Below are 26,745 nucleotides of genomic sequence, written 5' to 3'. Positions count from 1 at the left end.
CATTAGCATATGTTGTGTTGGTCCAATATAACATTTTATTCAAAATGAAAAATATTTTAATATCATATTTAATGTGGGAAAGATAATAGTCATTCAAAACTCTCTCTCTCTCTCTCTCTCTCTCTCTATATATATATATATACTGATGGAAGTGCAAAATAACATTCCCTCAGTTTCCTCATTTTCCCATAGTTGAAATTGAGGGAGGGCTATTTTGCACTTCCATCAGTGTGTGTGTGTGTCTATATATATATATATATATATAGATCAACTATTGTAGGATGGGGAAATTGAGGGATATGATTTGGAACTTCCATCATCATATGTTTTGTAGGTGAATATATAATGTCCTATAAAACTAGAAAATAGGATCTCTTTCGGATTATAGTGAAGTGGATTTGATCTCTTTTAATGGATGGTTATGATGAAGCTTGGATGAATGCATGATAAATCTAGTAAGTTAACTTCTTTTATCTTGGTTAATTTTTATTAGATGAATGTAATCAAGTATTAAGCATGTTAGCATAATATTTGTTTCATTATCCTTGTTAAACAAACCATTCTTCCAAGTCTTTGAGGAAGTAGCATGTTAGATCCTTCCCTTAATTCATCTTTGGAAATTGAGAGCCTTGATTCAAAACCCTAGGATAAGTACTAAGTAGGTTAATTTACCATAGTCTTTTTGAGTATTGTATCTACTCCAAATTTCCGTAAGTTTGTTTGTTCCTGTTACCCACCAAAAAGTGGGTATCCCATAGTAGAAAAATTGTAATGCCCCTTTTTAGAAGCAAAGGGAGGTTAAGTCCTTAGCCTATCTATATCCCATAGGCTAATGACAGGAAGAATAAGGGGTGATCATAAAATAGAATAATAATTAGTAAAATGGGTAAAAAGTCACCCAAGGTATTACCCATGGTATTGCCTGTGGTATTTGAAGGAGGGAATTACTATAAAAGGGAGGAGATTGAAGGGAGATCATGGAAGAATTATTGAGAATTTGATAAGGAGCTTGAAGAGTTACCAAATTAAGGGGGAAACCCTGATATTTACTAGCTTCGATATTGAGAGTGTTAGGTTTGGCAACTCAAACATGTGCTCTAGTCTCAGATGTTGTTTATGAGGCTAGGAGCACAGGTGGATTTATTATCTCCATTACCCAGAAAAAGTTTCTAAGTGAAATGTCTTAATTAGATTTAATTAGTCAGTTTTAATTATTCTCCTAAGTCTAACTTAGGGAAATGGGTTAATTAATTGGGATTTATTGAAACAAATCGATTTTGCACTAGAGACTCCTAGAAAAGTGTGATTTTTAGAAGTCAAGATGATCTTAGCCATTGATTGTGATTAGATCGTGGTCGTTGATTTGTCAACGAAAGATTATAAGAGGAGATTAATGGGGCCTTTGGAGATCATTCGAACAACAAATTTGTAGTGTGATAGCAAGGGCACAGTGACAGCATGGGAGACACCAACAAAAGGGTTCTCAACAGGAGAAATTGAGTAGAGAAATTCTTCATAGTGATTCCAATTTTCCAATAGCAAGGAAGTGGTCAAATTATTCAGCAGAAGGAAGGCTGAAATAGGCAGTGCGAGTAGCTAGTTTATCCAGTGCAAGTTAATAGAGGCTCATTTCAATTGCTAGTAGTCGGAAAAGTTCCTCGGAGGCAATGCGAGTTGGTTTATCGAGTTGTTGGAGGCAATATTTACTCACAAGATTGATTGTCAGAGACTGTGAGTTTTTGGAGACCACTTCATATTTCCAGATAGCCGATTTGAGTTGCAGGAGGAGGTGCGAATAGCTTGGGAGAGGTTGAGTTGATTTGCAGAGGGAAAATATTGCTTTCCCAATTCGATTTGATCAATGGAAGTCGAGAAAATAATTTGCGGAGCTTTGCCAGTGTCAGGAAAGCAATTTATGCGATCCTTGATTTGCTAAAGAAGTAAACTAAACTCTCATTTGCAGAACTGGTTTTACCGTTGAGGTTTTTCCAGGGACTATTTTGCAGTCTTCCACCAAGACTCTGGTGCGGTGAGACACATAGGGGGGACATGTGGGAGTACCCTCAAATTTTAGGAAAATTTCAAGGGTGCGGGGGGGGACGTTGGGGTATATATATATAAAAAATTCAAGTTCATATTCAATAATGAAAGCATAAATAGACTGATAGTAGTAGTAATTACATTTTTTTTTCTAAGTAAAAGTAGTCTATTGATATGTACAGAAAATTACAAAGAGGACTAAGCCTTGACCAAGTCTATCGTGAAATATCAACAAAATCTGGACTGCCCCAACATTGGGGAAACCAGCCCAGCGAGAGTATAAACTCCAAAAATGGAAGCAGATTTTGAGTCCAAACCCCACAAAAGACAGTAAGATGTTACAATAATAGGATACCAGAAACCAAGCAAAGCTATCAAAAAACAAAAAGACCAGTTAAAAAACACCTGGGCAGCCACATCCGACCAGATGCTAACGCTAGGCAGCCTCTGCCGTTTCTCTGTCTGCCACACCCTGCTACCTGGAAGCCACGTCATATTAGATGAAATCGTCCGAGATGGATTCCTCGATGATTGGGCATGCCCACTCATCCGCCACGTCCCTAAAAACGCTGCCGTGTGGCTCTCCGCCCCCGCCGTCATGAGTCTCACCCCCGTCACCAGGTGCAACGTGCATGGTATACCCTTCATGACTCGAACCTCCAGAGGGGCGCGTGGTTGCAGAGATGCCCCCTTCACCATGCTGAATGCCACCGAAATTCAGACCCTGCAAGGTGAAGAGGCTATCATCCATGCCATTCTTACCAGTATCCCTACAATTATTGCATCCGGGCACAACCTCCTGCGGCAAGTTGGAATTGTCCACCTGAGAGATAGTTTGAGTGGTTTCTTTAGAGAAGGAGATGGAGATGGTAGCAATAATGACAGGCTTGTTCAGGGAGCTACAGAACCTGAATTGGGTAGAGAGGGGAGCGGGTGGAAGGGGCGGAGGAAAATCATCTGAGTGGACAACAAAGTCGCAATGAGCAGCCCCGGAAGAACGAGCCCGACCTCGCCTACGTTTGGTATTAGGATATCTACCCTCCCCAAGAATTGGAGGGTGATGCAGTTCAGGTGAGGGAGAGGAGGTGGCGCGCTCAACCAGAGGACGAGAACTTCCTCCCCTGGTACCTCCCCTTCGACTTCTCATTCGGTGCCTAACCATGCTGATGTCGCTGGCGGAGCAAGCAACAAGAGCAGTGACAGGAGGGACAATGACAGAGGGAGCACCAACAGAGGGAATGTGAGGTGAAATAGGGTAGAACTGGGCAGAGATTAGAATGCAGAGAGCCGAGTTAGAGTAATGAAACCCATTACCAAAATCCACACAACAAATAATCCAGCACCGACGACCAGTTGCAGTGCGAAGATTGGGCTCATAAGCCTGAGGTGGATAGATGCTGCAGAGCAGGGGAGACGGTGCAGGAATGAAACGAGGTAACTCCATAACCCAACAATGAATACCTTTTCGCCGATCTAGTTTTGTATTGAATACAGCCTGCAGAGAGTCTTGAAGGCACCTGTGGGAGATATGGGGAGGGGCGCCATCGGACAAGTGGCCCGTCCCCTCGCCGCCATCCTTCATTAAAAGCATTAAATCCGTAACGTGTCACCCGCATCTGGGTGTAGTAGTAATTACATTGATGCACAAAAAAATTTAAATTTATAATTGAATTAAATAATGACGTACATTGATCTATCCTCATCATTCATTTTGATACACACTTTATTCATATGATATACTCATCATTCATCCATACCATGAGATTCAATAATGAAATATTCAAATACATTGATCCATATCATTCATCATTTATCATTCTATAAACTACATTGATTTAAGAATGAAATTCATTATTCATCATTCTAGAATCTAAATTAAAAAAAGCAAAACAGACTAGTATATTACTATATACTAGATACTGGAGTTTGAACACTAAAATAGTAAATTACTAAATTCAAAATTCATATAAAAGTATCAAACTAAAAAATAGTTAAGAGTGAGGAGTCAATAACCAATCCGAGATCATCAATATCTAGTGTTGCGACTCAAAAGTTAAAACTGAAAAGTGAAATTGGACATTGAGGAATTTACAAATTAATACGTGATTTTTTTTAAAAATTAAATGTTATTGGACAAATTCGAGGGGGATGCATCTCCCCTCAAAAGAGGACGCCCAAAAACATGCAAATTTGGATAATTTCAAGAAAATGTTGAGTTTTTAAGTGCAATAGATACAAGCACAATACTTCTGAAATATTGATAATTATATCTAATGATAACAATTCCAACTTATCATTAAGTAATTCCACTTAATAAATTCAACCATAAAACCATATAGTAGAGATCATAATGCACGAAGAGAACATAAGATTTAGCCCAGGGAAACCCACTTAGGGGAAAAACCCAACAACCTTTTTCTTAGAGAATTTTTTTAGTTCAACTAGAGATACACCTAATGTTGCTAGTCAATTATGAGGTCAAACTGACGAACAAATCTTATGGTCAAACCTGGACTCCAGTGCTCAAGTCAAGCCCTCCAATCTTCCCTGTAACTCGGCCTGATCTGATCTGCCCTAGGCCAAAATTCGTCCCTCGTAAACTATCCAGAAACCTAGAAATTTGGCCTCCCATTCTGCCCAGATATTCAACCTGCCCAGAGTATGCTGCCTAGAAACTGCCCAAAAACACGTGCGAGTTGGAGAGAGAGATGCAAGTTAGAGAGAGAGAGAGAGAGATGATTTTCGTCCTTTTCCTTTGGTTGGATGCCCAGAAGCTGTCTTGTTTGTGAAAAGGGAGGTTGCTGATGAGTGGAAGAGGATGCGACAGCAGGGAAGAAAGGCCACGTCAAGGAGAGGGAAAGGCTGAGCGGAGGAGCTGTAGGGATAAAGGAGGGGCAACACAATCAAAGGAGCTGCGGGCAAGAAAAAAGTGAGCTGCAGGCAGAGGAAAAGGGTTTGCGGCCTGGAGAAAGGCTTATTCCCAGCTCAAAGGAGACGAGAGCTGGAAGGAGGGCTGTGTTCAGCCCTTTAGGAGGCAGATCTGAGGAGAAAAGGCAGCATTAAGGCTCTAGGGCCTTAAAAAATTTGCCCAATGCTTCACAAAATTTTCAAACCTAAATCTTCTTCCTTTAAATGGACAAACTTCAATTTTTGGCCCTGCAAACAATATTTGAGATAAGATCTTGCCCTCCAGGGCTTAGATCTGTCTCAAAGCCCCCAGATCTCCTTAAAAAACTTAGATCTACAAGAAGACCCAATATATACAAAATCGAACTAAAACACCAAGACCCAGATGTTAGAATTTTAAAATATTTCAGATCTATACAATTAAATTACAGATTTACCTGATTTGAGGAGTATGATTCCAACTCTGCTCCCAGATCTGTAGATATAAGCTCTTCCTAGCCAAATCTATTTATTGAGCATAAATTATAAAAACATGATTAATTTAGAAAATGAGGTACTAGACTCAAAGACCATGCAAAAGGAAAATCGTAAGATAAGTCTAGGAATTTAGATCAGGAAGGTTCTTCAGATCTTATGTCGTGGGAGTCAGCTGGTTTAGTTGAGGACTTTCCCAAGTGCTCAATTTTTTAAACCCAAATGATTTTTGCACACTTAGATCAAACTGTCAGATTAATAGAGACGTAAAATAACAATGTAATTTTTCTAGAATTAGAGATTCTTGCTAACTCTATTAAATTAAAATGCTATTTCAAACCCAATAACCTATGCAAAATACCTGTGCAACAAATTATTCCACAAAGGCTATTAACCAACAACTTATAAAAAATAATATTTAGCAGAACACTAAAAACAATATTACCATAAGATGTAGGAGAGGAACACCGCCATCAATGTAAACCCCAAAGACTTTGCGTTATTATTATTCCTGAAAAGTTTACAAGAGTGCTTCAAGAGCAAGAACACAACTCAATGATCAGATTCTTTGATGTGACAAATGACCTCTAATTTATAGATAAGTTTTCCAAATGGCTAATTGGCTCAATCCCCGTCAAAGTAATTTCGACTGTTGATAAAGATTTAATTATCTTTTAATCTCCACTCTTGAAATATTTATTTTTTGAGGAATTTTCGAATTTTTCTTTTAATTCGTTTTTTAATTAGCTCAAAATTAATTATTTTGAGCTAATTCCCGCAAAAAAATGACTTTGACTTAACCACCAAGGCCCAAGGGTCTAAAATTTCTTAAAATTTTCAATATTCCCTTGGTGGGGGATGTCCAAAAATTAATATTTCTAGAACCCACGAATTTTTTAATTTGGAGAATTTATTTTTTCTAAGATTTAACTGACTTTAATTAATTAAATTTTTGGTTTAAGAATTTTAATTTATTTTTGTTAGAAAATTTAATTAATCTCCACACGAGGGGATTAATTCTTTTTTTCTAGCCCTCTAATATTTTAGCGTCACGGCTAAAATATTATTTACATAAGAAAATTACATTTAACTCATGAAGGAGAAATACTCGTTCGCTATAAACCCTCAATTATTTACCCAATTCTGCAACTCAAATATGATCTAGTAGACCAAGTGATTTCTAATAAAATAATTTAGCCAATTAGCTACAACTATTCCCAAATCACTTTACAGAAGAATCGACTAGAAAATTAGGACTTACCTAAGATCTTGATGAGAAAATCCATCCTAGCTTTGGGGTGAGGTTGGAGGGAAAAACTTTGCCGATTATTTGTGTCTAAAAACACAGATGAATCAGTGAGACGAAAAGCCTCCTAGGATAGAAATTGTCACCAAAATAATAGATTTACTTAGGTTATTACATACATAATGGTCTTACTAAGTTCATTTACATTATAAACATGCAAAATGGATTTACAACTTTAACAAACTGAAGACTGATGATGAATCCTGGATGATCCGAATGATGAAATTCCTTTTGTGAAAAAAAAGGTGTACTGTTATAGGGTCGTTGACACTTAGTGGTTAACATCTGGCTCTACTTGGGGACACGTTGCTTCACCGAAGGAATTTGAGAATCTAGAATCTACACCCAAGCAACACAAAATCGTATAAGTAGTGTCCATCCAAAAAATCATCATATAACATTAAGTACATGAAATAGAAGCTCTGTAACCAGTAACAATTCTATTAACATGAAAAGTAAATCTAATCTAAAAACAAAAATGAAATGCTGAAATGACAAGGTGTAGGGTTAGAAATACAATACAAAGGATGCCCTATGGCATCAGATGTCATTTTTGAAGAACAACTTGAGCATTTGGCCATTCGCAGGTAAGTCAAGTGGTTCACCATCCAATGTGCTCAAGTGGAATGAATTTGGTCCAGCGATGACTATGATAATATAAGGCCCTAGCCACAAACTATCAAATTTCTTGTGATTTCTTGGTTTCTCATTTCTACGATCCCAAAGTAGTACCATATCTCCAACTTGCAAAGATCTAGCTCGAGAAGATTTATCAAAGTTTTTCTTAACATTAGATTGACTTTTACACATATTATCAAAATCTTTTCTTCGACTTTTATTTAACTCCACAATTTGATCAATTCTATTTTGGAAAACATCTTTATCAATGGAAAAATTCTGAAGGAGTTGATAAGCTAGGAATTTAAGGTGCAGAGGTAGAGTTACATCCAAACCATAAACTAATTCAAAGGGACTTTTACTAGTAGCTTTTTTCTTTGTAATTCTATTTGCCCATAATGCATACTTGATTTTGCTATCCCAGGACCGCTTATTATCTCCTACTATCTTCTTGATAATGGTTATAATATTTTTATTACTTGATTCAACAAGGCCATTACCTTGAGGATAGTAATTAGATGAATAAGATAAGACAATGCCATACTTGAAGCAAAAAAATGAAAACTCTGAAGAACTAAAAGCCTTGGGATTATCAATGGTGATTTTAGCTGGGACACCAAATCTAGTAATAATATGATTTTTAGTGAAATCCATAATAACCTTTTCAGTGGCAGTCTTAGCAGAAATAACTTCAACCCATTTAGTGAAATAATCAGTAGTAGTTAAAATCCATGAGTAGCCATTGCTAGAATTTTCATGAAATTTCCCAATGAAATCCAGACCCCAATGCTGAAAAGGTGCCTCAACAACCACAGGTTGTAAGGGCAGGGCAACCAACTTCTGTTTCCCAGTGAATAGTTGATAGGCTTGGCAACTTCTAACAAACTTATGCACATCAAAAAAGATTGAAGGCCAATAATAACCAACTCTAAGAATTTTGTGGGTGGTAGTTCTCGCAGCATAATGGCCACCACAAAATCCTAAATGAAACTTAGAAATTAACTTCTTGGACTCAATTTCATCAACACATCTAAGTATAATACCCTCAGGATTTCTCCATCCGAGGTCATCCTTCATAAGGCAATACTTAGTTGCTTTTAATCTAAGAGCCCTTCTTTTATGAGCAACTAAATGGTTATGACATGTAAGATTTAATAGATAATAAATGATATCCTTGTACTAATCATGCTCTCCTAGTGTTTGCAGCTCAGGTGAAGATGAATCATTCAGACAAATCAAACCAAGAGCTTTTTTATTACTTTCAATCAACATTTCAGCCAATCCCTTACTCTTGACCAACTTAGTGGGTCTAATTTCCAAGTCATACTTTTGGATCTTAGTAACCCACCTAGCATGGGTCAGTAAGCAATCAGTCTGAGTTAATATATCTTTAACAACCAAATGTGGGACAAAAGCAATGATTTTATAGTAACCACATAAGTCCAAAAATGCTTAAGAGACTTGACAAAGGCATATGCTTGCTTTTCCATGGTAGTATAATTTAATTTAGAATTTTGAAGAGCTCTACTCATGAAAGCAATAGGCTGTTCGTGACCTTCCTTATTCTTTTGTAACAAGACACCAACAATTGTATCTTTTGAAGTAAAAGAAAAAACCATGAAATCTTTAGAATAATCAGGGCTAGCTAGAACAAGAGCTTTTGTAATAGCACCTTTGATTTCTTGAAAACCCTTTTTACTGTCTTCTTTCCACAAAAAATTAGCATCTTTCTTAAGAAGACTTTGAATAGGTTTGGCTATCTCTGCGTAATTTGGAATAAATCTCCTAAGAAAGTTGGTCTTTCCAAGGAAAGACTGAAGGGATTTGAGATTATGAGGAAGAGGAATATTTTGGATTGCCTCAACCCTTTCAAGATCTATCTTGATCCCATCTTTCAAGATGATGTGACCAGGTAACTTCCCTTTGGTTGCTCCAAATACAGATTTAGCAGGATTCAAGGAGATTCCAAACTCTCTACATCTGTCAAAAACTTGCCTAAGATGACCTATATGACTGATACCATCCTTAGAAAAAAATGTAAGATCATCTTGATATATCTCAATGATTTTACCAATTAAACCCTTAAAGGCATAATCCATGGCCCTCTAAAAGGTAGCTCCAGTGTTAGTTAATCCAAAAAGCATTCTAATTTATTCGAATGTACCACATGGTGTGGTGAAAGTAGTTTTGTGTTGATCTTATTTCTTAACCCATACTTGATTGTATCCAGAAAAACCATCTAACCCCTGTTGAGTCACTGCCTTTCGCAACACCTGCTGAGTGGTTGCCTCCATATAGCTGGAAAGCTCGACATCCAACAACGCCATTATAAGTGCCATGTATCTGGTGTACCTCTGTGACTATCTATTCTGTTAAACTAATGTACTAGGAGAACCAACTTGCTCCTGCACCTCTTGGATTAGCTGATCTGCCCATCTCGCTTTCCTTCTCCTCGTGCTAGGATTCAATGCTTGAGTGGGGTCCACTCTCTCCTCCATATGTGTGTCCCTCTCGTCCTGATGCTGTTCAACTTGCCCATGCACAACTGTAGTTTGAGGTGTTGGCTAAGCCTTCTGCTTGGGAGCCTGCTCCTCCTCCTCCTCCACTGTAGTCAACTCACACTTTAAGGACTTCTTCAAAGCCCTTTCCTCAAACTTCACATCTCTCTTGATCACTGCTTTCTTCAGTGTTGGTATATTTACCTTGTACACCTTTGATGTTTCATTATAGCTCATGAAGATTCCCTTCTCTGCTTTGGGCCCCAACTTCTTCCTATTCTCTACTGGTACATGGTAGTACCCCAGGTTGGCAAATATCCAGAAATGTGACACATTTGGTTTCTTCTCGGTAAAAGCCTCCTCTGGTGTAATTTTTACCCCAACACTTTGTGGGCTCCAATTATGCAAGAAAGCTACTGCATTCCATGCCTTAGCCAAGAAACTCTGGCAAACCTTGGTGATTCAACATGGCTTTGGCTGCTCCAATATGGTCCTGTTCTTGCGCTTTGCCACCTCGTTTTGTTGAGGATTATATGGTGTAGTCAACACCCTCCTGATGCTTTCCTTGGTGCACAACTCCTTGAATGCGTTTGAGGTGTACTCACCACCATTATCAGAGCTCAACACCTTGATTTTCTTGCCAGTATGGCTCTCAACCAAGGCACTAAACTCAAAAAACTTTGAGTCCCTCCTTTTTTTCATGAAAAATATCTAGGTCTTCATCAAATGATCATCTATGAAGGTGACATAATACTTGTACTTATTGATAAATCAAGGGGAAACTATATTAGGGTGATTTCTCTTACTTTGATAACTACTTGTGATGTTCTTTTACTTAGCTTGATATACGTGTAGTTAACTTCTTCTTATCTTGATTATTTAGGTTTCTTTTATTATCAAACAACTACCAAACAATGGAGATCAATGAGACAAGAGGACACGAAATGTAGGTTGCTATCCAAGGCCAAAACCTTTCCTCTTGAGAGGAAAACCCACAAGAATTCTTCTCTTATAGAATCTTCAAATGATGAATTCCAAGTCCTATGACCCAAGGCCAAGACCCCTCTAAGACCAAGTCAAATCTCTTCTTGATGAGTTTCTCTTCAACAAAGTCAACACCAGTCAAACTTACTGCAATACTTGAGGCTCTTACTTTAGATTTCGGTCACTGCTTCAGAATTGCACTTTTCGACCGTCCTGTTCTCTTAGTGATTTCACACATGTTATCGAATTAGGGTAGAAATATGATCCTTCTCTCTTTCGGTTGGCTTGGTTTCCTTTCCTTGATAACTCAACTTTCTTTTTAGATCTATTGTCTCCAAACTTCAGCTCCTTTTGATAGGTCTACAATTCAGTCTTGGTGCTATAGCAATGGTGCCCTAATCTTCGCATGTGTGGAGGATGGCAACCCAAAAGCACTTTGCTTTTCTTCTCCCTTTATTCTCCTTCTCTTTGCTAGGTATTCAAACTTCTTGATCGAACTTGATGATCTCTTCCAGTGAGGTCAAGGTCTTATATATTGTAATGTCCCTAAGGAAAATTAATAGTAAATATGCAAAGCAAATTAGACAAAAACAAAATGAAACAATAACAAGTAATCAGACCACGAATTAACACCCAAAAATTGCGCTGTGTACTCTTTTTATTAATGGAAAGAGGTGTACAAATAGGTGCTGGAATGAGTGCACCTAGGCTTTCTCTAGGCAAGCTAGCAAAGCCCAAAATGACAAGTGAGACACCCTCCTCCAAAACTGCTGCTATGCTGCCCAAGCACTATGCTGTAGATGCCCAGGAATGTGTTGCTGCCTGAAAGGATCTGCAGCTAGGGCGCTCTCCACTGCTCTGAAAATTCCAATAAATTAATCCCAACCTCTCCTCAATAAACCCAGAATAACCCACGAAGGGTTTGGCAAAAGCTTGACTTCGAAAATTCGACCCTCTTTGGCTCAATTGGCTCTACTGCTGGGCAGATCGACCCACTTGTAGAATTTGTTGCTAAATGCTCCAAAAATGCCTGCTATCCTTGTTAGAAGGCTCCTAGGCCTTCCCTCCAAGTTTCAACCTCAAACTCCACTCACTCCTCAACCTCCAGGAGTGGTCTATCTAAGACTGCGCAGTCCATGCGCTACTGTAGCTTCCTCTCTGCTATGGTATGACCTCACTGCTGTTGGTATGATTTGGGACTAAGTCAAACTCCCTTCTTGGGCTGACACTCGAAGTCCACCAAAGGAAGGGCTGGGATCTCCGCTTGGAAACACCCGTGTGCTGAACAACACATGTAAACTTGGCTGACTGCTCAAGCATGCCATGTCAAGAGACAAATTCTGAAAGGATAGATGAATGAATAACCAAAATGAGTGCCTCTTGCTCTATTTATAATTAGTGGCTCCTTCTTGTTGATTTTGGGTAGCAGCGGATGTGATCTAGCTCTGAAATTTTGTGGAGGGGCTAGAATACATGAGATCTCCAAGACCCAAAAATCATTTGGAGAAATTCCACCTGAATGATGAGTTATTAAAATAATTAATATTTTTAATGGGTTGCTAAGTCTAAACTTAGGAAAATAAAAATATTAATGGGTATTAATAAAAATATGGGTGAGAAGCTTCTAAGAGGCAAGGATCAAGTCTGTTTTGATCTTAGCCATTGAGTAGGAACTTAATCTCGGTCCTTGATTCATCAACGAGAAAAGTATAAGAGGAGGCTTGAGGGTCAGTTGGAGATACACCAAGTTGATCAAATCAATTCGATTTTTCTAGGGTGTGGTTTGTTGAGAAAATCGAACTAGTGATCTAAGTTGCAATGAGAGGGGCAGAAGTAGAGATTTGGATAGGAAAGGAGTTCTGAGCCAAAGAGTACCAGTCAGAGAGGCAACAGTAGCATCAGAGAGGCAGCGCAGAGACCTACGCAGCCCAGGAAGGGGCTCACGCAGTGCTGACGCAGGCCAAGAGGGTCTCTTGTAATGGCAGTGCAGGATATTCGTCAGAAGTTCGAGATTTTGTTGGAGAAGTAAGGTTATGAGCCGAGAGGGCTGAACAACAGTCTTCCTCTAGCAAATCGATGCAGCAGAAGGGGTGATGTAGTCTCCTAGAGGCAAAACACTGGCCCAAGTAGTGATTGCGTTGGGATTTCGTAGTGTTTGCCAGAGTCAGGCGACTCAGTCATTCAGTTGTGACTTGGAGAACGAGGTAAACCCTCGTATGTATTTCTTGTTGTCGATATTTCTCTCAAAGGTTAGCCGGTGTGAGAGGCAACTTGTTGTACTCAGATTCTGCTTGCTTAATAATACAAACCCTTTATCTGTTGCACCGGTTTCCTCCCATTGGGTTTTTTCGGGGACGTGTTGTCCAAAAATAACGATGTCCCTTGTGTATTTGTCTCATATATTTTCAGTTTATGATTTGTATGTCAATGTAGTTTGCAGTAGTGTTTTTCATCACTGTTTATAAATTAAATAACTTGTTCAATGTAATAACAAGTAGGAGATGATCAACCAGTGATTGCAATAGGATTTTTGATGTGTATATTCAGAAATTTTCACATGGTATCAGAGCATTGCAGATCATACACACTGAAGGCATCAATGGGAGAACCAACGAAACTGCTGCAGAGAACCAACTGTCCCGAGTGACATCGCTGTTTCCGAGCCAGAAGAGCAGCTGAAGGTGTGATGCAGAGCTAGACTAGTGATGCAGAAGCTCACGCAGTGCCTACGTCATCGTTTTGAGCTAGTGGAGGGTGACACAGTACTTGAGAGGAGCTCACGCAGTGACTGCGTCAACTCTCTGGGCCAGCGCAGAGCTTGAGAGGCTTAGGTCAGTTAGTTGTCGGGGCAGAGCGTTGTTGTTGTTGGTGCATAACAGTTTCTGAGGAGACAAAGCCGAGGTAGAGGGAGTCTGTTAATTTTAGGTAACAATGGTATGTTCTATGCTTAAGAGAAATTTACATCAATTTCTTTATTAGCCCAATATCAATATCCAGTTTAGCAATCACATCAGCATGATAGTAAAATGCAGATAGAACATAAAAATAAACAATAGAAGACAAGCCAGGACAAGAGGACACAAGATGTGGCACCAACCAGGGACAAACCCCAATGTGGGGAAACCCTTGATCAATTCTTCTTATATTTTTCAATAGTTCAGCACAGAGAGAGATAGTACAAATTACAAATCTGATAATTTGTGACAAGAAGCCCTAACCAGAAAAGTCAATGCTGGTCAAACATGGCAAAATTCTTCCTCTAAGCAGCTTGGTCAAACCCAGTCAATTTCGACCTCCAACAAGAAGTCCAATCAGCCCAAAACAGTATGAAAAAGTCCAGTGAAAGGTTGATCAATGAAAGTCAAACTGCGACCAGATCTAGGGTAGTCAATGTTGGTCAAATGGGAGGTCAAATCACCTTGATTTCAGTGTCCAGATCTGCAACCTACCAAGGAGAAGTTCCTCACCCAAATCCATAGTCAAGAGGAGGTCAACATTGGTCAACGCAGCCCAAGAAACAACGTCTGTAATTCGGTCAAATTGGTCAACGCAGTCAAATAGAAAATGTCCTCCTTCCTTCGCACATGTGAGAGATAGCTGCCCAGATTAGCGTACCCAATTAAGTGAGGAGAGAGAGATGAATGAAGATGAGATGATGATAAAATTACTTGAGGTCTCCTCCTTTTTCTATGCAACACTGAGGATGAGCTGGGGGTTTGAATCCCTGTTTTGCTTGCTGGCCAACCTTGAAAATTTGTCCATAATATAAATAAATTCATATCCTCATTTTTACATGTCAGAATCGGATGATCTTTAGATCAATCCTACACTTCTCAGAGAGAGGAATCCAAGAAAAATATCAGCTGTCATAAATAAGATGACCCATGTGGTGTTTGGCCCTAGTTGCCAATTTTAACACTCCCTCTCAACTAGGAAGAACTCCATCTGCTAATCCATGTGCTAGTCGGTACTATCTCTGCCATCAATGCACTGCTCTACACTACTCTGCTGAACTATGAAGAAGAAGAAGTGATCGAGAATGTATCAGACCATTCTTTACTGACCCGAAGTCGGTCCCAGATAAAAGAGAGTGTCTCATACCACTCTTACTGATCCGAAGTTAGTTCTAATCAAAAGAGAGTGTGTCATACCACTCTTACTGACCTGAAGTCAGTTCTAATTGATCCCAGATCAATATCGGTCATCCTAGCATAGGGAGTATAGTAGTATACGATGGGTCCATTGGTAGTACTATGGTCCCTATCCTCATCGCCCTACTCATTGGCCAGATGAGAGGTACTTTCCATGAGTCCCAGACTGCATGGGTAGGAATCAGGATGCCTCAGCAGGAGAAGGATGAACCACTCATCCCGCCTACATGTTGCCATGGGGTATCACAACGGAAGGCTGAACCACTCACCCTGTACACAACAAACCACTAGGGGAAGGCTAAACCACTTATGCTATGGTTTCTCATCGCTCCAAGAAGTACCCCAAGCCCCCCAGGAGCTCCTAGAGCTCAATGTCGATATCATACAGGACCCTCAGAAGAGGGTCTCTCCACGACTCCAAGTCGTTCTCGAAAGGCTAAGAACTTGACCTTCTCCAGGGGGCTTTGTCAGAATATCGGCGACCTGCTCATCAGTCCCAATGTGATGTAGTTTTATTGCTCCTCGTTGTGCCATATCCTGGATAAAGTGGTACCTGATATCTATGTGCTTGGAGCGATCATGAAATACGAGATTCTTTGATAATCGGATCCCACTCTGGTTGTTGCAGAGGATCACGGTGGTATCCAACACATGTCCAACAACGCATTGAAGAGCTTCCTCAACCAGACAACTTCACAGGAGGTTATAGTAGCAGCTATGTATTCGGCCTCAGCGGTGCTCAAGGCAACCAATTTCTACTTCCTGCTCATCTAGGATATCGAAGTAGAACCCAAAGAAAAATAATATCCAGAAGTGCTCTTGCAATACACCACACTGCCAGCCGAATCTAATAATGTATCTCAGTCCATGAGTGATTGTGCCTCGAAGATATTTAAGAAGATTCTTGGCGCCAATCCAATGTATATGATGAGGCTCAACCATATATTGGCTCAATGTGTTAATTGCAAAACATATGTCCGGACGGGAGTTTACCAAGAACATCAACGCTCCTATGAGTTGACGATACTCAGAAGCATTTCCTAATTCAGGTTTGACAAAACTACCACATAACTTCTTGAAGTTAAGTTCCATCGGCGTAGTCACAGGCTTGCAGGCCACCATCCCAAATCTTTCCAATATCTTCACAACATATTTTCCTTGAGATAGGAAAATTTCTCTTGGCTTTTGCCAGACCTCCAACCCTAGGAAGTACTGTATCAGTCCTAGGTCCTTCATCTCAAATTCAGAAGCCAACTCCCTCTTACATTTGTGAATGAGAGGCTCTGCACCTGTCAGAGAGAGGTCGTCCACATAAAGTACCAGTATGAGAGGTTTATCATTTTCAACCTTAAAGTAAAGGTTCGGATCGACTTCACTTCTAGTGAATCTTAGCTTTATCAAATAGCTATCAATCCTCTCATACCAAGCCTGAGGTACTTGCTTCAAGCCATAGATAGCTTTCTTCAACCTGCATACATGAGATTCCCGATCATGAACTTCAAACCCCTCAAGTTGTTCCACATAGACTTCCTCTTTCATTGAACCATGCAAGAAAGCGGTCTTGACATCCATCTGATGTAGGTTCCATCCTTGCGAGGCAACAAGGGCTATGATCAAGCGAATGGTGGTGTATCGGGCAACAGGTGCAAATATCTCATCATAATCTACACCTTCCTTTTGAGAGAAGCCTCAAGCAACAAAGTGAGCCTTGAACTTTTCTGCACTTCCATTAGCTCCATGCTTGATTTTGTAGAGCCACTTAAAGGTGACAACTGATTTGTCTTGGGGTCTAAGGACCACATCCCAAACATCATCCTTCATAATAGATTCGTATTCTTCATTCATAGCATCCTTCCATACTTGTTGCTTCATGGCTTCTTCAAATGATGAAGGCTCATTTTGAATGATTCTGCTCATGATGGTCAAGTATCCTTGATACCTGTTCGGCTTCTTTCTCTCACGGAAAGTCCCCCTTGGTGCAATATGTCTCTTGACTTCTTCGAGAGTCTCCCTAAGCCATGAGGGTCTCCTCTTGGAGGAGGAGGGCTCTTGGGGAGGAGGATCAATAATATCCATAGGTTCATCAACATTAGGCATCGTCTCGTCCTCTTTTGAACACTGTTTTCCAGTGTCAACTTCGTTGCCCTTCCTTGGGATAGGAAGGTTGTTGATCTTGCTGAGGGCCATATCTTCATCAAAGGTGACATCATGACTTATTTCGAATTCCCTTTGACCAACCACATAAATTCTATAGCGCTTAGAAATTTCGCTATAACCCACAAAGATTCCTTTCTTCCCTGTTGCACCCAATTTGCTTCTTTTCTCTTTCGGCACATGAAAATATATGAGACTTCCAAAAATTCTAAAATGAGAGACATCGAGTTTCTTATCAGTGAACATTTCTTCGGGAGTCTTGTAGTTCAATGCTTGATGAGGGCATCGGTTTTGAACATACACGTTGGTATTTGCAGCTTCAGCCCATAGGAACTTTGGAAGCCCTTGATCATGAAGCATGGCACGAACAATTTCTACAATAGTACAATTCTTCCTTTCAGCCACACCATTCTGCTCGGGAGTGTATGGTGTTGTGGTCTCCCTCTTAATGCCAACTTCTCTGCAATAATCATGGAATTCATTTGATTCATACTCAGTCCCATTATCAGTCCTCAATATCTTGATTTTCTTTTCGAATTGGTTTTTGATCATGGCTTTGACGTGACAAAACCAGGTGAACACTTCATCCTTCTTTTTCAAGAAGTAGATCCAAGTCTTGCAAGAATAATCATCCGTAAAGGTGAGATAATATAAGTATCCTCCCAAAGAGTTTGCGGGCATCATACCAGATATGTTGGAGTGGATCAATTGCAATATATTTGTGGTCTTGATGGTCCCCTTGTATGTTTTCCTTTAGCACATCCCGGACATACACCTTCATGTTCTACATTGAACTCGGGCACACCTATCACCATCTGTCTCACATTGGGAAGAGCCTTATAATGAAGATGGGCAAACCTCCGGTGCGATAGTTCAGATTGTAGAGATGTGTCGCAAGACATGGCTCCCAATGGACTTCCTCCAACTTGATACAAAGTGTCAACCCTGAACCCAAGAGTAAAAGCATCTTTAAAATTCCTTTTCCAAACATGTACTTTTGCTTCGATGAATGCCACCTTGTATCCTTTGTCTTCCATTACCGAAATGGACACCAGGTTCTTCTTGAGATCAGATACATATAGAACTTCTTGTAAATGAATAGTGTTACCTTGATTCAATTGAAGGGTGACATTCCCTACTCCCTTCACGGGATAGGTGGCATCATCTCCAAGGATAATCTCCAAGTTTGTCTCCTTCTCTATTAGATTAGAGAGAGCTTCCTTGTATCCGGTGAAGTGCCTTGAGGCACGACTATCCATTAGCCAATTCCCCAAAGTGTTCGGTGGAGAGGGCTGATATAAGATAGTACTCCTTTTGCTTATTGCTAACAACATTTGATTCTTCATACCTGGAGTTCCTTGCTTTCTTGGAGGGTTGACCATTTCCTTGATGTCCCGCATTCCTTTTTCCTTTGCCATTGAACCTGCCATTCCTTTGATTGTTGTTGTTGAAGTTGCCCCTGGAATGATTGTGATCATCATCATGTGATGTGTCCCTTCTATTTGGACACTCTCTTGCATAGTGGCCAAACTTATTGCAAACAAAGCACATGCCCTTCCTTCCACCCTTAGATCCAAGCTTTCCATTGAGATGACCTCTAGACCTTGCATTATTTCTCCTTGTGGCATGAGCCGAGAAAGCAGTGGGGTTGCTTCTATGAGAAGGCATTTCTTGCTCCACCATTCTTGTTTCTTCTTGAATGCATCTCGACATCAATTCTTCAAAGCCTGGAATTCAATCATTATTGATAATAGTAGTTCTAAATATATACCACTCGGGTGGGAGTCCTCCAAGGGTAGTGATAGTAAGTTCCCTGTCAGGAATGACCTCTCCAATCGAAAGTAGATCTTGATCTCAATGATCCTTAAGAAGTAGGATTGAATATCCTCGTCCTTGCCCTTCTTAATATCCTTCAACTTATTTTTGAGAAATAAAATTTGATTTGCATCACTAACCTTGAACATGCTGACCAAGCTGTCGTAGATCTCCTTGGAGGTGTTCAAATCGGAGATGTAGGCCACCAGACGCTTGTTAATGGAATCTCTGATATTCTTCTTCGCTTTAACTTTAGCCTTATTTTACTTGGTCTTCGTAGCAGCCGATGCATTTGAAGGAGGCTCAGGGATTTTACCCTTCACATAATCCAACACTTCTTGTTCTTCCAAGGTCAGATCAAGAGACATCTTTCATCCATGATAGTCGGACTTTTCATGGAGCTTGTCTTCAGTCGGGAAGTGGGATGAGGAACCCATTGAGCCTTTTGTCCTTGTCCAACTGTCTTCGTTGATTGCTTTTTCACTCTTGCTTGGGCTTTGTCTTCATCTCAGCTCTGATACCATGTTAATTTTAGCTAACAATGGTATGTTCTATGCTTAAGAGCAATTTACTTCAATTTCTTTATTAGCCCAATATCAATATCCAGTTTAGCAATCACATCAACATTATAGTAACATGCAGATAGAACATAAACATAAATAGTGGAAGACAAGCCAAGACAAGAGGGCACAAGATATGGCACTAGCCAGGGACAAACCCCAATGTGGGGAAACCCTTGATCAATTCTTCTTATATTCTTCAATAGTTCTGCAAAGAGAGAGATAGTACAAATTACGAATCTGAGAATTTATGACAGCAGCAAGAAGCCCTAACTAGAAAAGTCAGCACTGGTCAAACAGGGCAGAATTCTTCCTCTAAGCAACTCGGTCAAACCTAGTCAACTTTGGCCTCCAACAACAAGTCCAATCAACCCAAAACAGTCTGAAAAAGTCTTGTCAAAGGCTGGTCATTGAAAGTCAAACTGCGGCCAGATCTAGGGTAGTCAACGCTGGTCAAATGGGAGGTCAAATCACCTTGATTTCAATGCCCAGATCTGTGACCTGCCAAGGAGAAGTTCCTCACCCAAATCCGCAGTGAAGAGGAGGTCAACGCTAGTCAATGCAGCCCAAGGAACAACCTTTGCAATTCGGTCAAACTGGTCAACACAGTGAAACAAAAATGTCTTCCTTCCTTCGCACGTGTGAGAGATAGCTGCCCAGGTTAGCGTACCCAATCAAGTGAGGAGAGAGATGAGTGAAGATGAGATGGTGATAAACTGACTTGAGGTCTCCTCCTTTTATATGCAACGTTGAGGATGAGCTGGGGGTTTGAATGCCTGTTTTTCTTGCTGGCTAACCTTGACAGTTTGCCCATAATATAATATAAATTCATATCTTCATTTTTACATGTCGGAATCAGATGATATTTAGATCAATCCTAAACCTCTCAGAGAGAGGAATCCAAGAAAAATATCAGCTGTCATAATTAAGATGACCCATGTGTTGTTTGGCCCTAGTTGCCAATTTAACAGAGTCACTACCTTAGTAGATTTCTTGCCAAAGAAATCTAGGTCCGGGTTGTTGAGCAACAACAAAGGAGGATTGGAGAGGAGTGATTCGACATTTAGCGGGAGGATTTTCGTGAAGGAAATCAGGGTTCAGAGGGAGTCTAGAAAGAACTTGTTCCTTAGGGGATTTCTAGTGCCAAAGAAATCCAGATCCGAGTCTTGTTGGGGTAGCAGTAAGAGAGGGAGAAGACAACCTATTCTACACTTGTTTGAGTAGAGATGGCAGTCAATGAAATGAGGGATCAAGACAGGTTGGATGGAGCATCCAACTTTGTCATCTAGAAGGCCAGGATCCTGGTAGTCTTGGATAAGAATCACATCAAGGATTATGCCTTGAAAGTGGTGGCTGTATTGGTCGATGCGGATCCTCTCAAGAATTACGAGGAGGCTCAAGCAAAGGCGAAGTGCATGATCCTGGACAGGGTCAAGGATCATGTGATCCCACATATTGCTAAAAAGGAAACAAGGTTGCTTGAGAACCAGGTGAGAGTATCACATGCAAAAGGGAGAAGAAATCGATCCCTTCCTTCTCAGGTTGCAAGGGATTCGAGATCAACTGACTTCCATGGGGTCTACACCAAATCCTGAGTTCATGGTCAAGAGTACCCTGAATGCAGTCACTAAAGACTGGGAGTCCTTTGTCCAGAGCATCTTGGGCATGGCTTCTCTTCCCAATTGGGAGGAGATGTGGGCAGCTTTTCGACAGGAAGAGATCAGGCGGTTAACCAAGGCAAGAAGTAGCGGTAAAGGAGTCAGAGTCAAGGAGGAAGTGGAGGATGCAGCTCTCGCATCAGCGGGACATCTAGGGCAACAGAAGAGGAAAAAGAAAGACATAACCAAAGTTAGATCTTCAGGTGTGGGGAACTGGGAGATTTCACTACTCAGTGCCCTCGGAAGAAGGGTAAGGAAGAGAAGTCTGACTCGAAGGCTGCTCCAGCGAAAGCTGACAGGAGGATGATGACGAGGATTGTGCCATGAGTGCTCATGCACCTTTGGAGAAGAAGAGGTGGGGCGACATAGAGCTGTAGTTGGGAGGACTACACGAAAAGGGGGGAGGATCCTTGAGGTGTCCAAACTCTTGGATCACATACGGCTACTGGAGCCCTTAATGATAGTAGCCGATTGACGAGAGTCAGTTGGTGCAGAGGATGATGGGGCAACAATGGCAGACCTAGAGTGCCAGAGTCTCAAGCAGCGCAGTGGAGGTTGCAACAGTGCGGGAGGCACAAAGAAGATTGCAACAATGCAGTAGCAGCAGAGGGTCAGCATAGATTAGCAGTAGAGGTAGCTTCAACATCACGAGGTATCCAGACTGACCAATATGTCAGCTTTTGGGTGACTTATTTCAGTTGCTTGCTTCTCAGCAACTGAGTTGCAGTGCAGCAGTTAGCAATGGCAGTGCTATGGGCAGCATGATGCAACATATTCAGAGGGAGATGTAGTACAAATTTAGCAGTGAGGGTGGCAGTGTCATGGGCAACAGTATAGGATGCAGTAGTGTAGTGGATGAAGGGCAACAGGCAAGCATCAACAACACAGAGGACCGATGCCGTGGATCAGTGTGATGCTTTTATTGAGAAGTATTGCTAGAGCACATTCCTCGCTAAGAGGGAGTGTTGATTTTGGGTAGTATCAGATGTGATCTAGCTCCGAAATTTTATGGAGGGGCTAGAATACATGAGATCTCCAAGACCCATAAGTTGTTTGGTGAAATTCCACCCGGATGATGAGTTATTAAAATACTTAATATTTTTAATGGATTCCTAAGTCTAAACTTAGGAAAATAAAAATATTAATGGGTATTAATAAAAATGTGGGTGAGAAGCTTCTAAGAGGCGAGGATCAAGTCTGTATTAATCTTAGCCGTTGATTAGGGACTTAATCATGACTGTTGATTCATCAACAAGAAAAGTATAAGAGGAGGCTTGAGGGTCAGTTCGAGATACACCAAGTTTATCAAATCAGTTCGATTTTTCTAGGGCGTGGTTTGCTGAGAAAATCGAACGAGTGATCTGAGTTGTAGTGGGAGGGGCAAAAGCAGAGATTTGGATCGGAAAGGAGTTTCGAGCCAAAGAGTACCAATCAAAGAGGCAGAAGTAGTATCAAAGAAGCAGCGCATAAGTCTACGCAGCCCAGGAAGGGGCTCACGCAGTTCTGGTGCAGGCCAAGAGGGTCTCTTGTAGTGGCAGTGCAGGATATTCGTCAGAAGTTCGAGATTTTGCTAGAGAAGCAAGGTTCTGAGCCGGGAGGGCTGAACAACAGTCTTCCTCTAGCAAATTGATCTAGCAGAAAGGGTGACACAGTCTCCTAGAGGCAAGACACTGACCCAAGCAGTGATTGTGTTGGGATCTCGCAGTGTTTGCTGGATTCAGGCCACTCAGTGGATCAGTTGTGACTTGGAGAACGAGGTAAACCCTCGTATGTATTTCTTGCTGCCGATATTTCTCTGAAAGGTTAGCCAGTGTGAGAGGTAACCTGTTGTACTCAGATTCTTCTTGCTTAATAATACAAACCCTCTATCTGCTGCACTGGTTTCCCCGCATTGGGTTTTTTCGGGGACGTGTTGTCCAAAAATAATAGTGTCCCTTGTGTATTTGTCTCATATATTTTCAGTTTATGATCTGTATGTCAGTGTAGTCTGCAATAGTGTTTTTCATCACTGTTTATAAATTAAATAACTTGTTCAATGTAGTGACAAGTAGGAGATGATAAACCAGTGATTGCAATAGGATTTATGATGTGTACATTCAAAAATTTTCACAGTTCTCTCCTTGTGGTCCTCACCCTCTCTCTCTCTCTCCTAATTCACACTCCCTTCTCTTTCCTCTCTCTTCCAAGAGTGCGAGTTCCCTCCTTGGGTCAAATTTCTCCTTCTTGTGGCCCCCACTTTCCACTAGAGCTGCAATATTCTCTTTTCTTCCAGAGTCCCGGTGCCAGAATTGCATCCTCCCCCCAAACTCATCTCTAATGCTGAAAATCAAAATTGGGGATATAACATATATAGGCTTCTTGTGGATGTCAAGTAGCTATTCATGAGGCTGACTTGTCACTTGTGTAGGCTGTGTTAGCCACCATTTTGTGGGTGATATCCCTAGGAGAAACTTTTTATCCATGATGGTCCTCAGCCGACAGCCAACAACCCCTTGTAACTACATACTAGCTCATTGTGCCATCTCTCCGCCACTTGAGCCAACCATGTGGTCCCTCATCCATTTGTGATGATAGTATGTTTGAAGGTTGGCCTCCCAAACCTACAGGTATGCCTTGTTGTTTGGTGAATTAGTATTTTAGTTTACTTATCATGGAAACTCTTGGGCATGGATTAATGGGGGATTTGGCGGAAAGAGTGAACTAGGTTTGTGCTCTTGTCCCCCAGGTCTCTTTTGGATGTTAACCTTGGACACTAGTCCCGTGGTATCTCTTTTATTGACCTTTGGGCTTTACTGATGGTACTACATGGGAAACCCCGACTTTGGTTGCGTGGTTCCGCTCCCCGATCCACATATATCACCCCCCTTCTGCTCATTATAATCCCATTCACCACTCCTCCCACCTGGGTCCACAAAGGGTCATCCACTCCCTCCCCTTTGCCCACTCCTTGGGTCGGACCTGGAACGATGCCCGGAGGTTGATGCAAAATAAAAGAAAAGAAAAAGCATATTTGACCACATTCAACAGGAACTTGTGCCACAAAATGCAAAAGATGGCTAGGGCAAACACATTTAGCACGTGGGCAAAAGCCAATACATGAGCTCTACCCCCTTCCATGGCAATCAGCCCAGTTCCTATAGGCCATGGAAGAGCCTCCTCTATCATTCATGAACCCATGATTGTCCCAACCCCTGGTGGGCGATGAGCTGCCCCACCTTAAAGGGGTTATCCATCGCTATACTCTACACATCATACTCTCATTCCATTGAACCCCGAGTAGTTAACCAACGAAAAAACATAAAAGGAAAATGGCATATGAATAAGGGTGGAAAATCTGGGCTGGGGTAACTCATGTATCACGATTTCTCCCTCCTACACATCATTTACCCACGTATGGGATTCCCTTTCATTAGCTACCTTTGTACCATGGCATGTTACTCAGGTTTTCCCTTTCATCCCCTACTTCGTTCCATCACCTTATCACATGCCACCACCATTTGAAAGATGTACCATGGACAAACCGCCCCCTTTAGAAGTAGAAACCACCTAATAGGGTGCTTGGTTAACCCCCGTTTGAGCTTGGAGACATTTGCACATGCCAAAGGCCACTATGGAAGGGCATGCCATTATGAAGTGCCCACTTGTTTTCCATGGTTTGTAAACTTTTTTACTTTCTTTAATGACTTGGTGTATTGGAGGGCAAGGGGAGCTTTGGATCTTATGCAGGATTACAGATGGTCTCCTTTTTGGGTTTGGTCTCCTGATACAGGGTCCTAACTCTCTAGAGGGCTACATTGGCACATGTAGGGTGTGTGTAGAGAGCCATAGGCCTCCACAGCAGCAGACAACATTCCATGGATCCTAGTCATTTAGAGATTGCTTGTGGTTCACCTATTTGACAAAGAAGATGCACGTGGTTCACCATGCCCAGTCGGTTCCATAGTTACACCATACACTTGGTAGATGGTCCATGATCTATATGATGACGTGGCATCACTTATGTCATCATCCTAGCCCTTGCAGATGGTCTACAAGCATCTTCGATTTGTTTGGAGACCCATGAGGAAATTTGTGTGCCACCACATCCATTTGGGAGCACCACATGTTTATTACTTGGAGAACAAGGGGCCAACCTTTTGTCCACTATTTTTGGAGTCTTATTTCACATTATTGCACCCATGGACTTCATTAGGCCTCCTCTAAGGCCCAACGACTCACTCTGTTGATCATTCAACCCTCTTGAGAGGCTTATTCATGTATTATTGAGCTATCTGGTAGGCTTGTCACCAAAAGTTAAGTGTTATTATACACATTATTTTATTCTAGGGGCTAAATTAGGCCTAATTAGCTAAATCAAATTCATTAGGAAGTGTATAAATAGAAGTGTGATGGAATCATTTGATCATCATCACTTGGACTAATCATTCTCTCTTAAGAGATTTTCGCTTTCCTTTTGGAGGACGAAATTGGATGAATAGATGAATTTCGATGTTTGGATCTCTTCATTTTTCTCTTGGAGCTTCTACATTGGCATATGATGATGATTGATATACTTGTTTTCACATGTAAGTGCTCTTTTAATGCTACTTTATCATTTTCTTATGTCACATGCATGTTGCTAGGGAATTTCTCTAAACTAGGTTGAAATTTGATACTTTTCTTGTGTAAAAGAGTGGAAATTTGTCTTTTATTAGTGTTGCATCATGTCATGGGCCATGTTTGAATAAGTGAATGGTCCTAGAGATATTTTGTTGAAATTTTATCTTGATAAGTCATTGCATATTTTCCATTGAAGTATAAATATATTGAAGCAATTGTCCCATGCCCTAATTGCCATGCGAAATTGTTCTAGAGACCTCCTTGATGAAGTGAAACCATCCCAAACATTGGAATCATCTTGACTCCATTTATCCCAAAGGATTAGGCACTGGTCCTCCATAGGTGATCTCCTTAAAACATATTTTTCTCACCTTTCTCTCTTTCTTTCTGGGTCTAGCCTACATAGGTCACCTAGGGCATCAATTATCTCACAATCTAGCCATCCAAACACTTCAAGTTTTTGTCCACAACTGAGCTGTAGTTTGCTGTAGAGGCCCTGCAAATTTGAAGCAAATCCGATGGTGGGATCTCGAGATATTGCAAGCCCTAGCTTGAGGACCATTTCTTGCCTTAGGTTTCCCTTGGTTAGTGACCTCATTTGGATCATTGCATTCTATTACAAGAGGATTTATCCATTGATCCTCTTCTCTTCCACAATTAGGTCAAGCCCCTTTGAGTGACCAATCCCTCTTACTTGACCTAATTTTGGGTCCACTTGGTCCTGTGTGGTCCCGCAACTTTTCGAAGATAATCTCACAAAGACCATTTGGAAAACAAGTCTTCATAAGGGATTTTAGGACTAGGTCCCTCTTGTACAAAGCTTATTTGCAAAACCTAGCGCCTAAGACTCTCTTGGCCCTTCGTAGCGAGTCTTTCATCTTGCCTCTAGGGCAAGCAAACCATATATTGAGTCTCTCTTGTGAATAGGCCTCTTTAGGAATCACTCTTTTCTCTTTATTGATCCATTTATCTAGGTGATTC

The 26,745-nt window shown here is 40.9% G+C and overlaps 1 protein-coding gene across 4 annotated transcripts in view; it reads left to right on the top strand.

Moving 5' to 3' along the window:
• EMB140 (EMBRYO DEFECTIVE 140) overlaps window positions 1-26,745 on the top strand; it is a 342,658-nt gene that overhangs the window by 215,080 nt on the left and 100,833 nt on the right. The window lies entirely within an intron of this gene.

Source organism: Pinus tabuliformis, chromosome 1_2 (genome assembly GCF_031772625.1).
Source record: "Pinus tabuliformis cultivar Carrire ecotype Pingquan chromosome 1_2, CPIR1, whole genome shotgun sequence".
In the NCBI taxonomy this organism is placed as follows: Eukaryota; Viridiplantae; Streptophyta; class Pinopsida; order Pinales; family Pinaceae; genus Pinus; species Pinus tabuliformis.
This window is presented reverse-complemented; position numbering and strand designations above follow the sequence as displayed.